The sequence below is a fragment of the Thermobia domestica genome, chromosome 9 (assembly GCF_964235325.1).
Source record: "Thermobia domestica chromosome 9, izTheDome1.hap1.1, whole genome shotgun sequence".
NCBI lineage: Eukaryota > Metazoa > Arthropoda > Insecta > Zygentoma > Lepismatidae > Thermobia > Thermobia domestica.
Window position 1 is genome coordinate 211,321,721 of NC_137462.1, and position 11,055 is coordinate 211,332,775.

The 11,055-nt window shown below is 38.1% G+C and overlaps 1 protein-coding gene across 1 annotated transcript in view; it reads right to left on the minus strand.

The window, feature by feature from the left end:
* The window catches only part of Alk (Anaplastic lymphoma kinase), a 1,262,077-nt gene extending 1,251,686 nt beyond the window's left edge, over window positions 1–10,391 (minus strand). The window contains exon 1 of the mRNA XM_081725826.1: window positions 10,305–10,391. The gene's annotated coding sequence lies outside the window, so the exon portion shown is untranslated. The remainder of the gene's footprint in view (window positions 1–10,304) is intronic.
* Window positions 10,392–11,055: the final 664 nt, after the last annotated feature.

The following is an 11,055-nucleotide window of genomic DNA, read 5'->3' on the forward strand; positions in this document are numbered from 1 at the left end:
ACGTTTTGAAATTTTTACCACCAGCCACAGAGACGCGACGAAACGCCAATGAACAACAATATTACTCCCCCAAAATATGTTAAATCGCCTATATGTGTAATTTGTTTAGATTAAGGCGAGTCTAAATAACGCTAAGTATAAAAAATATCCCGGGGTAGGCACGAATCACAAACCTTCTGATTACTAGGAGCTTACTTTTCCTTCTTGGCCAGGGAGGCGATGAAGAAAACGTCACTTGTAGAGGGATAAATCGTTGCGGTCTTTTTAATTTAGCTAATGTGATTGCTCATGTAACCGTGTATATTCGACGATAATCGTTTGGGATCAGATAAAATCTGCTGGCCATGTAATTTAACAACAAAATGACGCGCGTCTCTTTAGTTTATTTCATATTTCTCCCATATTCACTTTCAAATGATCGGCGATTGTTGCCATCTAAATTCATACAATCATAACCACTCATCTTAAGATTTCTTCATTTCATTATGCTCTTGACCCCCGGAGCTCACTTTACGAACAATTCGTCAGGGAAAAATAATATATAATAATAACCGCATGCATGCATATGACTGGCGATAGTTCGTGTTGGTTCTTTCGCGGTTTTACGTGACGAATCGAAGGAGCGCGGACCAAAATGAAGTCCTCGCTGCTACACGGTGGTAACTTCAACATCCCGACTCTAGATATATTTTTCGACTCGACGAAACCCTGCCGCCAGTGGCACATTAGCGGCAATCCTTCGACGATCGACATTTACCGGCAAGTGGGCCACTAGGTGTTTGCGACAATTACGGCATGGGGGAAATGAGTTAATAGAACTCCGATTTATCCGTCTATGTTGTTATCCGACCTGGCCTTCCGCAACATTACGCTGCATACTCGGAAGTCTACTGTAGAATTTTGTAAACAGGAAAGAGCCTAGGAAAGGCATTTGTGTACAAATTATATTTCTTAAGGAGACAGAAATAGCAATTAGGACAGCTTTTACAATATGGTTTAGTTCTATTATGAGTGGAAAATTGTTCCCTATTAGTCCCTGATGGCTAGTGCTCTCAAACGGGTCAGGTTGATCCGACCCCATCCCTGACCAGACCCGACCCGAGTCGGGTCGGGTCAGTCGGGTCAGATCGGGTCGGGTTGCCGGGTCAGACGGTCGGGTTGTCGAGTCGGGTCAGCCGGGTCAGCTCGGGTCGGGTTGTCGGGTCGGGTCAATCGGCTCAGCTCGGGTCGGGTTATTCGAGTCGGGTCAATCGGGTCAGCTCGGGTCGGGTCAGTCGGGTCAGCTCGGGTCAGGTTGTCGGGTCGGGTCAGTCGGGTCAGTTCACTTTGGTCAACTGAGTTTAGGTTGAGCTCACTGCTGTTTTTCACTACCTGCCTAATTAAAAATAGCAATTTTCAATTGATTTTATAGAAACCATAAATCTATTTTGAACACTTGCAGCTAGTGTTTTTATGGTAAATGCTTATTTTTGTACTTGTGTGTACTTTAATTTTTAAATGTGGAAGATTGATTTTACCAATCGACTGTAATATTAATATCTACGCCAATATGGAGTCTGGATTTAGAACAAAACTAGAAGTTGTTTAAGCAAGGTCAAAAGAAAGATTGAATATGGACGACCAAGCCCAAGCAGGGCTGCAGTGGCTCAGTGGTAGAGAATTCATCTCTGGTGCATGGTGTCCATGGTTCAATCCCAGCTTGTGCTAAGTAGGTTTTGTGGTGGAGAAACGCCGTGTAGTGGGTTTTCTCGGGGTTCTCCTGTTTCCTCCCAGTTTCTTCATTCCACCATTTCATTCATTTCTCATGGTTACCATATCCCTTAGCCTCGGTGCATAATCGAGGGACCTTAAACTGAATATTTCATTTTATTTCACCAAGCCCAAGGACATCGATACAAGAACAAGATAAAGATTGGATATGCAAGACGAATTGCATAGTAATCTTGCTCTTGGCCTTGTTTTGGTGATCATCAAGTAGCGATGAGCGTATTTTCTTGATTTCCGTATAGTATGAAAGACCATAATCAAAATCACACTTGGTCTTCATTTGTACCGATGAGGCGAGCATTCTTGGCTCTTGTATAGCATGAAAGATCAACAAGATTACGAAATGCAGGACCAAGACTTGACTGCAAGACAAAGTATAAGACGCAGTATTGATGACCAAGACCCAGGCACGTAGCCAGGATTGCGTGAAAAGGGGGGAGGGGGTCCGTGACATGAAATATTGTGGTCATCCCACCAGGGGCTCGATCATTCTAAACAATTTTACTGGAATATATGTTGGTTAGTTTAGCCAGGATTTCGTAACGAAGGGGGGGGGGGGGAGCGTGACATGAAATTCTGAAGAAGCTCGATCAATCTAAACTACTTTACTATCAACATATATTGTTTTGTGAGGATATGTTGGTAAGTATTTTAATAAACTATGAAGAAATCTCAAGTAAAATTTAAAAAAAAAAGTATTGAAAAAGATCCTTCCTCTATTTATTCAAATATAACAATTTTCCTTTCATTATGAAATCAACTATTATAAAAAGTACATATTCACTATTCTACAAAGTACATACTCAATAATGTCTTGTAAAATATTCTGCAGTATCTGCGTTCCTTTTTCTGTTGAATCAAATGTTAACAGAACTTTCTTTCCAAATATATTTCTGTTTTTATTATTCCGTCTACCACTATCTGTTTCAAATGAGAGGTTAAAGGAGCAGTAGAAAATTGTTTTTGAAATAACATGTTTGATATTGCAAGGATGCGATGACGAAAAATTATGATAAAAAATGTCCACGCTATTACACAATGGCACTATGCTTTCAGAAGCTTGAAATCTCCCTGACTAGTAGCAGAAATTTTGAGAATTCCGCAACTGTTCTAGAAATTTTTAATTCCCTGACTCTTCTAGGACCACCTTGTAACCATGTATTGCAAGTAATACAAATTTACTCATAAGAAAGAGTAACCAAAAGCTTCCTGTAGTTTATTTTTAACGCTGATCCTTCTTTTTCTCATTTCATTTTGTTTAATCCTTCCTTAATTGTTTTCATTTCTGGTCTCGAAGTGGAGTAAGGACCCCCGGACCGCCCTTGGCTACGTGCCTGCAAGACCCAGGGAGCGAATTGGTTGAATTTCATTTGTTGGGCTGAAAGTGATTAAATAAAATTAGTACTTTATAATTAAATATCACACTGTATTTTTAAATTTTAAATTACAAAATTCATATTATATATCTTCTTACGTGCAACTATATATACTGTAAAATACGTTTTAATTACCGATAAAGTGGCACGAGTCCCGGAATCATAAGAACCTATTTTGGAATGAAAGTAGAGGGGTTGGAAAAAATCACAGGTGTTCTCCTGTTTCCTCAACCCTTATCATTGTAGTTAAACGATTTTTTTTTTTTTTTGTCTCCGCCAAGAGACTCTTGCTACTGCCTTCCGAGAAGACCCCCTGCCGTCCGAGCAGGTGAGAACACTGACCTTGAAGAAAAATTTCGTCACATAGAACTAAATCAAGAAAAAAATAAATTTCTCCCACGTCGGACACTGGTAAGTTATAAAAAGAAATAACCAAACCTCAAAAGTGCCAAATATTCATTAAGATGCATATACAAATCCCCCGCTTGATCTAGCTAGTGGTTAACGTGTAAGACTTCGGTACACGTGGTCTGGGTTTAATTCCAAATGGGAGTGCATTTTGGCTTTAACCCAGTGTCGTGACCATAGTGCTCGCAAACGGATCGGGTTGACCCGACTCGACCCGTGACCCGACCCCACCCGACTCGGGTCGGGTTGTCAGGTCGGGTCAGTCGGGACAGCTCGGGTCGGGTTATCGGGTCGGGTCAATCGGCTCAGCTCGGGTCGGTTTGTCGGGTGTAGTCAATCGTGTCAGCTCGGGTCGGGTTGTCGGGTCAGGTCAATCAGGTCGGAACACGGTTCGGGTCAGTCGGGTCGGGTCATCGAGTCGGGTCAGTCAATTCGGGTCACGGGTCGGGTCGGGTCGGTCTTCAACCCGACCCGACCCGACCCGTTGAGAGCACTACTGATGGCTCTGAATCACTATAACTATCTATGCAGCTGTATCACAAAATGAGAAATACGAGCTTGCGTTACAACAAAACTTGAAATACGCTTGTAACAAAAAGGTCTGTTGAGTGAGATGCATATAAACGTTTTTCAATATCAATTGCTAAAATCAGCATTATTAATATTTTCGCATGTTCTTCCATTATATCAATTAGGAATAAGCAATGTTTCCTTTTTTTTTTTTTTTTTTTTTTTTTACAAAACTCTATTAAAACCATAAACATTTCAATTACTTTTTCAGACAATTTTACTTCAAAATTCTCTAGCATACAAATGCTGTGAAAGTAAAGCTAGTAGCCTAGCTTTTTTTTTCTGATGGGCGCCAAAATGTCTCACTCGGGTAAAAATTTTAGTTTCAGCCTCTCCTGAACTACTTTGAAAATGATTATTTATTGTCCCATGTTTTATTTATTCAATTTATTTTAAAGCACTTATGATGATAATAATGATGATGATGAGAGTGCAGCTGGGGGATTGTTTTTTACTTTGCGGTCCCTAGGCAAGGTGAATACCGACAGTGGTTTGCCATTGCCTTCTGTCACATGAGTCCAATGACGGGATTCTAAAGTTTTTACATCTAACATAAACGCTTTTTTTAATCTCCTAGAGTTTTCTTTACTCTTTTCTACGTTCTTACCTTTTCTCTCTATCCGTTTCTTTATCGGTACAGTACGGTAATTTCGGACGGAGGGAAGGAGGGATATATCCCACCCTACCTTCTATGGCTACGCCCCTGATCTCATGCAATACAAAGAGCAATTTTTAAGCCTTAATAAGTGTTATATATAAAAAAATGAAAAATGTATTGATCGGTTTCAGATGTGACTAAGTATTTAGGTTTGAAATATTTTCGGGTAGCACATAAAAGTCATCTACTGAAGTACATTTTTCTCAATTACTTTTTCTTCCCGTACATCCTGAAATTACAACATGCATGAAACACGTCAATATTGCTGAGTACTAGAATACATTTCAAGGGCCTTGGCATTCAGAAAAAAATAATGTAATGGTCAATGGTCAATTATTCATTCTGTCGAAAGTAGTCATACAAAATGGATCATGGAAATTAAGTACAGTATGATTCTACCACTGGGCCTCATTAATTCATTATTGGCGGGGGGCCTACTGGGATTCTCCCGGTATCCCGTTGGGTCTATCCGCCTCTGGATGCAATCTATCGATTGTTTTTTTTTTTAATCTTTTGACAACATTATCAGCATCAGTTGGTAAAATCAGTATCAATTTTATTTTAATAGAGGGCGTGTTTATTGTACAGCATCAATTTTAGGTATACAGGGTGTCCCAAAAGTATTGGTAAAAAATATGAAACCACAGATTCCTGGCACCAAAACAAGGAAAAAAATTATATGACCTATAGTCCGGAAGTGGGCAGAAGCGAAGCTAGACAGCTTCGAATGTGGGGAAAAGGAACTTCACGCCTACCAGCGGAATAAAGATAGGAGTTAGGAAGGGGGTTCATAAATACATAAAGATCATCTTGACTTGATATGTTAAACACATGTTGCATAACTGCATCAGAGATTCTCCATACGTCATTTAGGATTCACCGAATGTCTATACGGCAGGGTTATTGGAACTGTGCAGTAAACACGGAAACCATACAGAAAAAAGTTATCCATGGCACGATAGCACGCACATGTAAAATGGGAGTCGAGGCAAATACCACTTAGCATGGCTGCATAATAAAAGGGCAATGGAAAATGGTATACCAGATAGAGGGTAGCAATAAGAACAAGATTACTAGTCGTGTAATGTGATGAAATAAAATGCAGAATAGACAACGATCTATTTTATCTGTAACGCAGTATCTTACACAGAGTAGCACTACAAACTATTAGGTCATACGTGCTAACAATGAACGTACCTACAGAAGATGTTCGAAGTGCTGCCCTCCCACGTCTATGCAACGTGCTAATCGTGAGTTTCGAATGCATTCCATCACTTTTACTGTGTTTCGTAACAGTTCACACGCATCTTCAATGTGGTTTCGTAAATTGGCAAGTTTCTTTCCTTAAGTGTGATGTTCGTTTCCCTCCACATTCGAAGCTGTCTAGCTCCGCTCCTGTCCACTTCCGGACTACAGGTCATATAAACGTTTTTCTTGTTTGGGTGCCAGGAATCTGTGATTTCATTTTTTACGATTACTTTTGTGACACCCTGTAGGAAAGAAAAAATACTTCGTTTTTCTCTAAAACTGTGTATGAGAATTTTCAGTCATTCATAATTTTTTCCCCAGCTCTATGAAATCTATAGATCTCAAGTTTGGTCTCTGTTTTTAATCGTTAAACGGTGATAATATTGTTGAATTTCTGAGAATTCAAAGTCGAAACTTCTTATAAAAACGAAAACGAAAGAAGGAAAAATGTTACTTACTGGCACGCTCTATTTCACGGAATCGTCACTAGATGACAGGAACAGCAATGTTGTTGTTAAATGTACAACATCTGCTCGCTAGATGTCAGGAAAGTATAAAGTACAGAAGCATGCTACTTTTTAAGCCTATTTCAGTGGCTAAACAAATACAGAATGTGTCGAATCTAAGTGTTTGGAGAGCATCATGACGATTCACTAATACTGATAAAAGGAAAAGAGCAGAATTCTAAAAACGCAAAGCTATATGTTCTAAACCATTTAATATTCAAAAACATTTATTCTATGATAACATCTATAAACTGTGTTGATGTCAAATTTATCCCATACGGACTTTATAACTGGGAACTAAAGTAGGGAATACAGTAAGGTTACCAATATTTAAATAATAGCAACCCAGGTGGACCCGATCGGAGAAATGCCCTGGGGAAATATCGTAGTTCTGAGGGACCCCTCGAGCACTCCTGAAATTCTCACGGCTGTTAAGAATATAAAAAGTGGCGCCAAGTGTGGTTTTTCTTTGGGTGTTGTGCTATGTTTTATCCCTTGATTGTGTTCTCAACCTTATTTCTACATCCACTATGAAACTACAAGGTCGTTATGCCTTAGTGATGGAGCACTCATTTAAGCGCGTGGGATCTTCGGTTCCATTCCAGGCCTTTGTAGGCTATGTGGTATACAAATACTATGAGTATGGGTTTTCTCGTTTCCTCTCACTTTTTCATGCCATTATAATGACTGTCTCCCTCGGTGTATAAACGTGGACGTTAAAAAATGGAATTGCATTTGCCTATCATGAAGTATAAATATTAAATGTTTATCAAATATCTATCTAAAGGATCCTGCATTTTCATATATGAAGTTACGCACTTTGTGTTTATCTTCGTCCACGATTCTTCAGAAACAAGTTTTCATCTCGTCATTGAAGCCATATAATCGTTCATTCTTACTGCAGGTTTCATTTTATGAAACCCTATTGAAACTTTTTAAATTTATTTTATTTTATTTTATTTTAGTTTTGTTTTAAATGTTCTACGTGAATACTTTTGAATTACTTTCCTTCTTCTTGTTTTGTAACCCGTTTTTAAAATGCATGGTATAAAATACTTTTCGATTTTGTCTTAGGTTCATCTTAATTACTCTTCGAACTGCAGCCCGCTTAATGAAATTAATGTAGTCAGCTTGCAACGCGTACAAAGATTAACAAGTGGGATAAGAAACATCTAGACGTGGGACTCACTGCAAGACTATCTGCAATTGAAATGTGGTCATTATGCTGTCTATAAAAATATCCACGAAGACTTTTCTGTATTCTTTAAACCCGGGAGACCCGGGTTCGATTCCCGGAGGAAGCTCATGTGACTCGGATCCCACGTTAAGCTATAGGTCCATGTCTCGCTGCTAAAAGGAACGTTAAACTCAATCTAATCCCCTTTAAACTACGTATAAAATAAAATAAATGCAAACTTACTATATTGATTATCAGTTAAAAACGTCTCGGAAAGAATGGTAATTGCACAACAATATAGTCTTAAGAGTTCCGGCTCTAAACCTAACGTAATTGCTTAGTATTTCCTAGGTAGGCTTCCTCAGATGTTGAACCTCCCAACAAACAGCGACTAAATAAATAACAAAGTTTCCTGTTTAGCCGTATTGAACTAGTGCAGCTATATGCATATACACTCGTAGATTGTCAGTAGACGTAAACACACACACACAAACACCCTGACTTATCCCCCCCCACACACACACACACTCTAAAAAGAAGCAAGCGAAGGAGATATGAAGGACAGTTATTGTGAAAGGTGAGACTACAAAAGAAAACTGGAAGAATAATGGTTATTGTGAAAAGAGAGAGATAGTTTCTCAAGAGATGAAAAAGTGGTTCAACAGAACCAAGAAGGATGTAATACAGAGAAACAGATCGGCAATTCCAATATGTTATTTAGAAAAAAAAATAGTTAACTTTCGTGATAGATGAAAGCTGTACAAGTAGAATTTGTTAAGGTTATTAGATTAAAAATACAGATTTTTAGTAATCATTTGGATATAAATCCAAAAGTACATTGGAAAATTCTTCCAGTAAACAGAAACGATATGGTTTGGCAATGGAAACAAAATATAGAACCAAGCATTCTGTAACGATAAACTAGTTTGTAATAAGTTATCCGATCACAAACTGTTATTTCAATTAGAGAAACAAAAATTAAGTTTCGATTTTTTTTTTAAATTTGCAATCGAGTGAAAGAGGAATAAAGAAAGAATTGGAAAGTTCAATAAATTGTTCTTAACAACCCCAAGATTTTTCATGATCCAACATTCCAAACTAGTGACGTTTGAAAGTCTGTCGATTCATCTATTCTCATGTTCACAGTTCTAGTTGATATACATTTAAACGAATCAAATTCAAAATCAAATTTTAAACTTAAGTGTCTGAAGAATTCATTTATATTGAGCCGAAGTCAATGTGTAACTCTACCACGTATCCGAAACCCTCTCCGTGAGATTGCCACGAGGCAAAGCAACAGTATCTTATTGATCATGTAGTAGAGTAGTGTGTTTGAGTGTAGTCTGATCTTTCCGAAACTGAATGGATTCTGAGAGCGGTTCACTGTGGCCCTTTCCGACGCTAAATTCACGACCTGCGTTTAAAAAATATCAAAAGTGTAATTTTCGTGTAGGTTCTACCACTGTGAATTGTATTATAGGGAAATATGTAGCACAGAGTCCTGGGCCCATAACACTGACGCGAGCAGCTAAAAGGGTTTCTCAAAATGGTTCAAGGTTGTGGTCGGTTTCTCGTACAGGTGCAAACTGCGTCTTCGAAAGATGGAGCAAAATGTCACAATTTATGCTGCATACTATCAGACTCATATCCTAACTGAAATGTACCAGCATGGAATCCCAGTATTATATTGACAAGACATGAATCACTCCAAGACAAGGCATCCATCCACACAATGAAAACATCACAGAAATTCTATCACTGTATGGAATGAGAACTGAATTTCGGCAATTTCTTTCTCTGGCATCCGTATCAAGAGTTCAGAATGACATCCAATGGTTTAATGTGGTTACCGACTCCTCACGCTGCGCCTGTCCCATCGTGAGCTCCGTTATGGCATCGTCACCTGCCTGTAGAAAGCTTGTAAAAGGGGAGATGGATGCAACACACATAGTCAAGTTGGAACGCGGTCACCTGCAATGGAAACTTCGATGCCGGGCAATAGTCAATTGAAGTGGCATGCAGATCGAACATAACCAGTGATGAAAATGTGGCATTTCCTAGGTAAATGAATTAACCTAGGTATATATAGATTGGATCAGATGAGAGTGTAACATCCCGTTCAGCAACGAGGCTATATAAGACTCAGAATGTGGGATCCGAACTACATGTGCTCCTGCTGGGAATCGAACTGTGTTCCCCATGCCAAAGGTAGGTACGCAATTCACAAAGCCATAGCGGAGATCACTAGACATATATGTTACGTATAAGATAAATCAGTAAATAGAAGGCATGTATCGATCTACTGTATATTACATATACACTTACAAACCACCAATGTTATTACTGTACGATATGTGATATATGTGGTAAATTATATATACTTATTTCATTTGTATAGAGAGTTTTAAACAAGAGTTCTGTTCTTTTGTACAAAGTACAGAGGAATATAGCAATATCCAACATGCACGATATGGTCATTGCTACAACGTTCTATAGTTATTATGGTAATTGCTAAAAGCAAAGACATTTAAGAAATATGTTTGAAATGCATCATATATTGTATAACATAGACATAGTATTATTATTGTACTTACGGCAGTCGCAATGTGGTCGGAATTTACAAATCTTTAACGTTGAGTCTGGATGTCCATCGTCTTTAATTCTCTCATGAACCCAACAACGATCTGGAAAACAAAAGAATGACATCATATATTACAGAAACGGAACAACAACTATTATTAAACAACCTCAGCTTATATATAAACTGTATAAGCAAGTGACTTAAGAAACATACTTCTTTTATATCTATCTGGATTCCAGAATAGTTAATTGGTTTTGAGTTTTAACGTTCCTATATGGCACGTTAGTTAGTAGGTAGGAGGGATTAATAATTGCGCGCTTGTTTTTATCACAGGATATCTGCCGTTGGGAGGTTGACCCAACTTAAATCTTATTCTACAGATACTCTGCTGATCAACTATTTCAGTTTTCCCGGACTCTATCGTTCGTAAGCTTACTTCCGTGGCCTAGGATTTTTTTCAAAATATTCAAGTCTCTGCTTGTTGGAAATGAGTAAGGAATACATAATTTGCATTTGAAAGATGTCTTAACTAAGCTTAAAAAATCCAAACTACGTAGGTCTATATATATATATATATATTACTTTTATAAAATTATATAGAAAATCTATGAAAGCTCTTATAACCTAAAATTAAGTTAGATCTACCTTATATAACTAAGCAAATAACGTATAATTTCATAGTTGTTCCTTTCCTTTTAAACAAACAATAGGAGTCTGAGAGGTTTCCTGTTTTTTTTTTTTTTTTTTTTTTTTTTTTTTTTTTT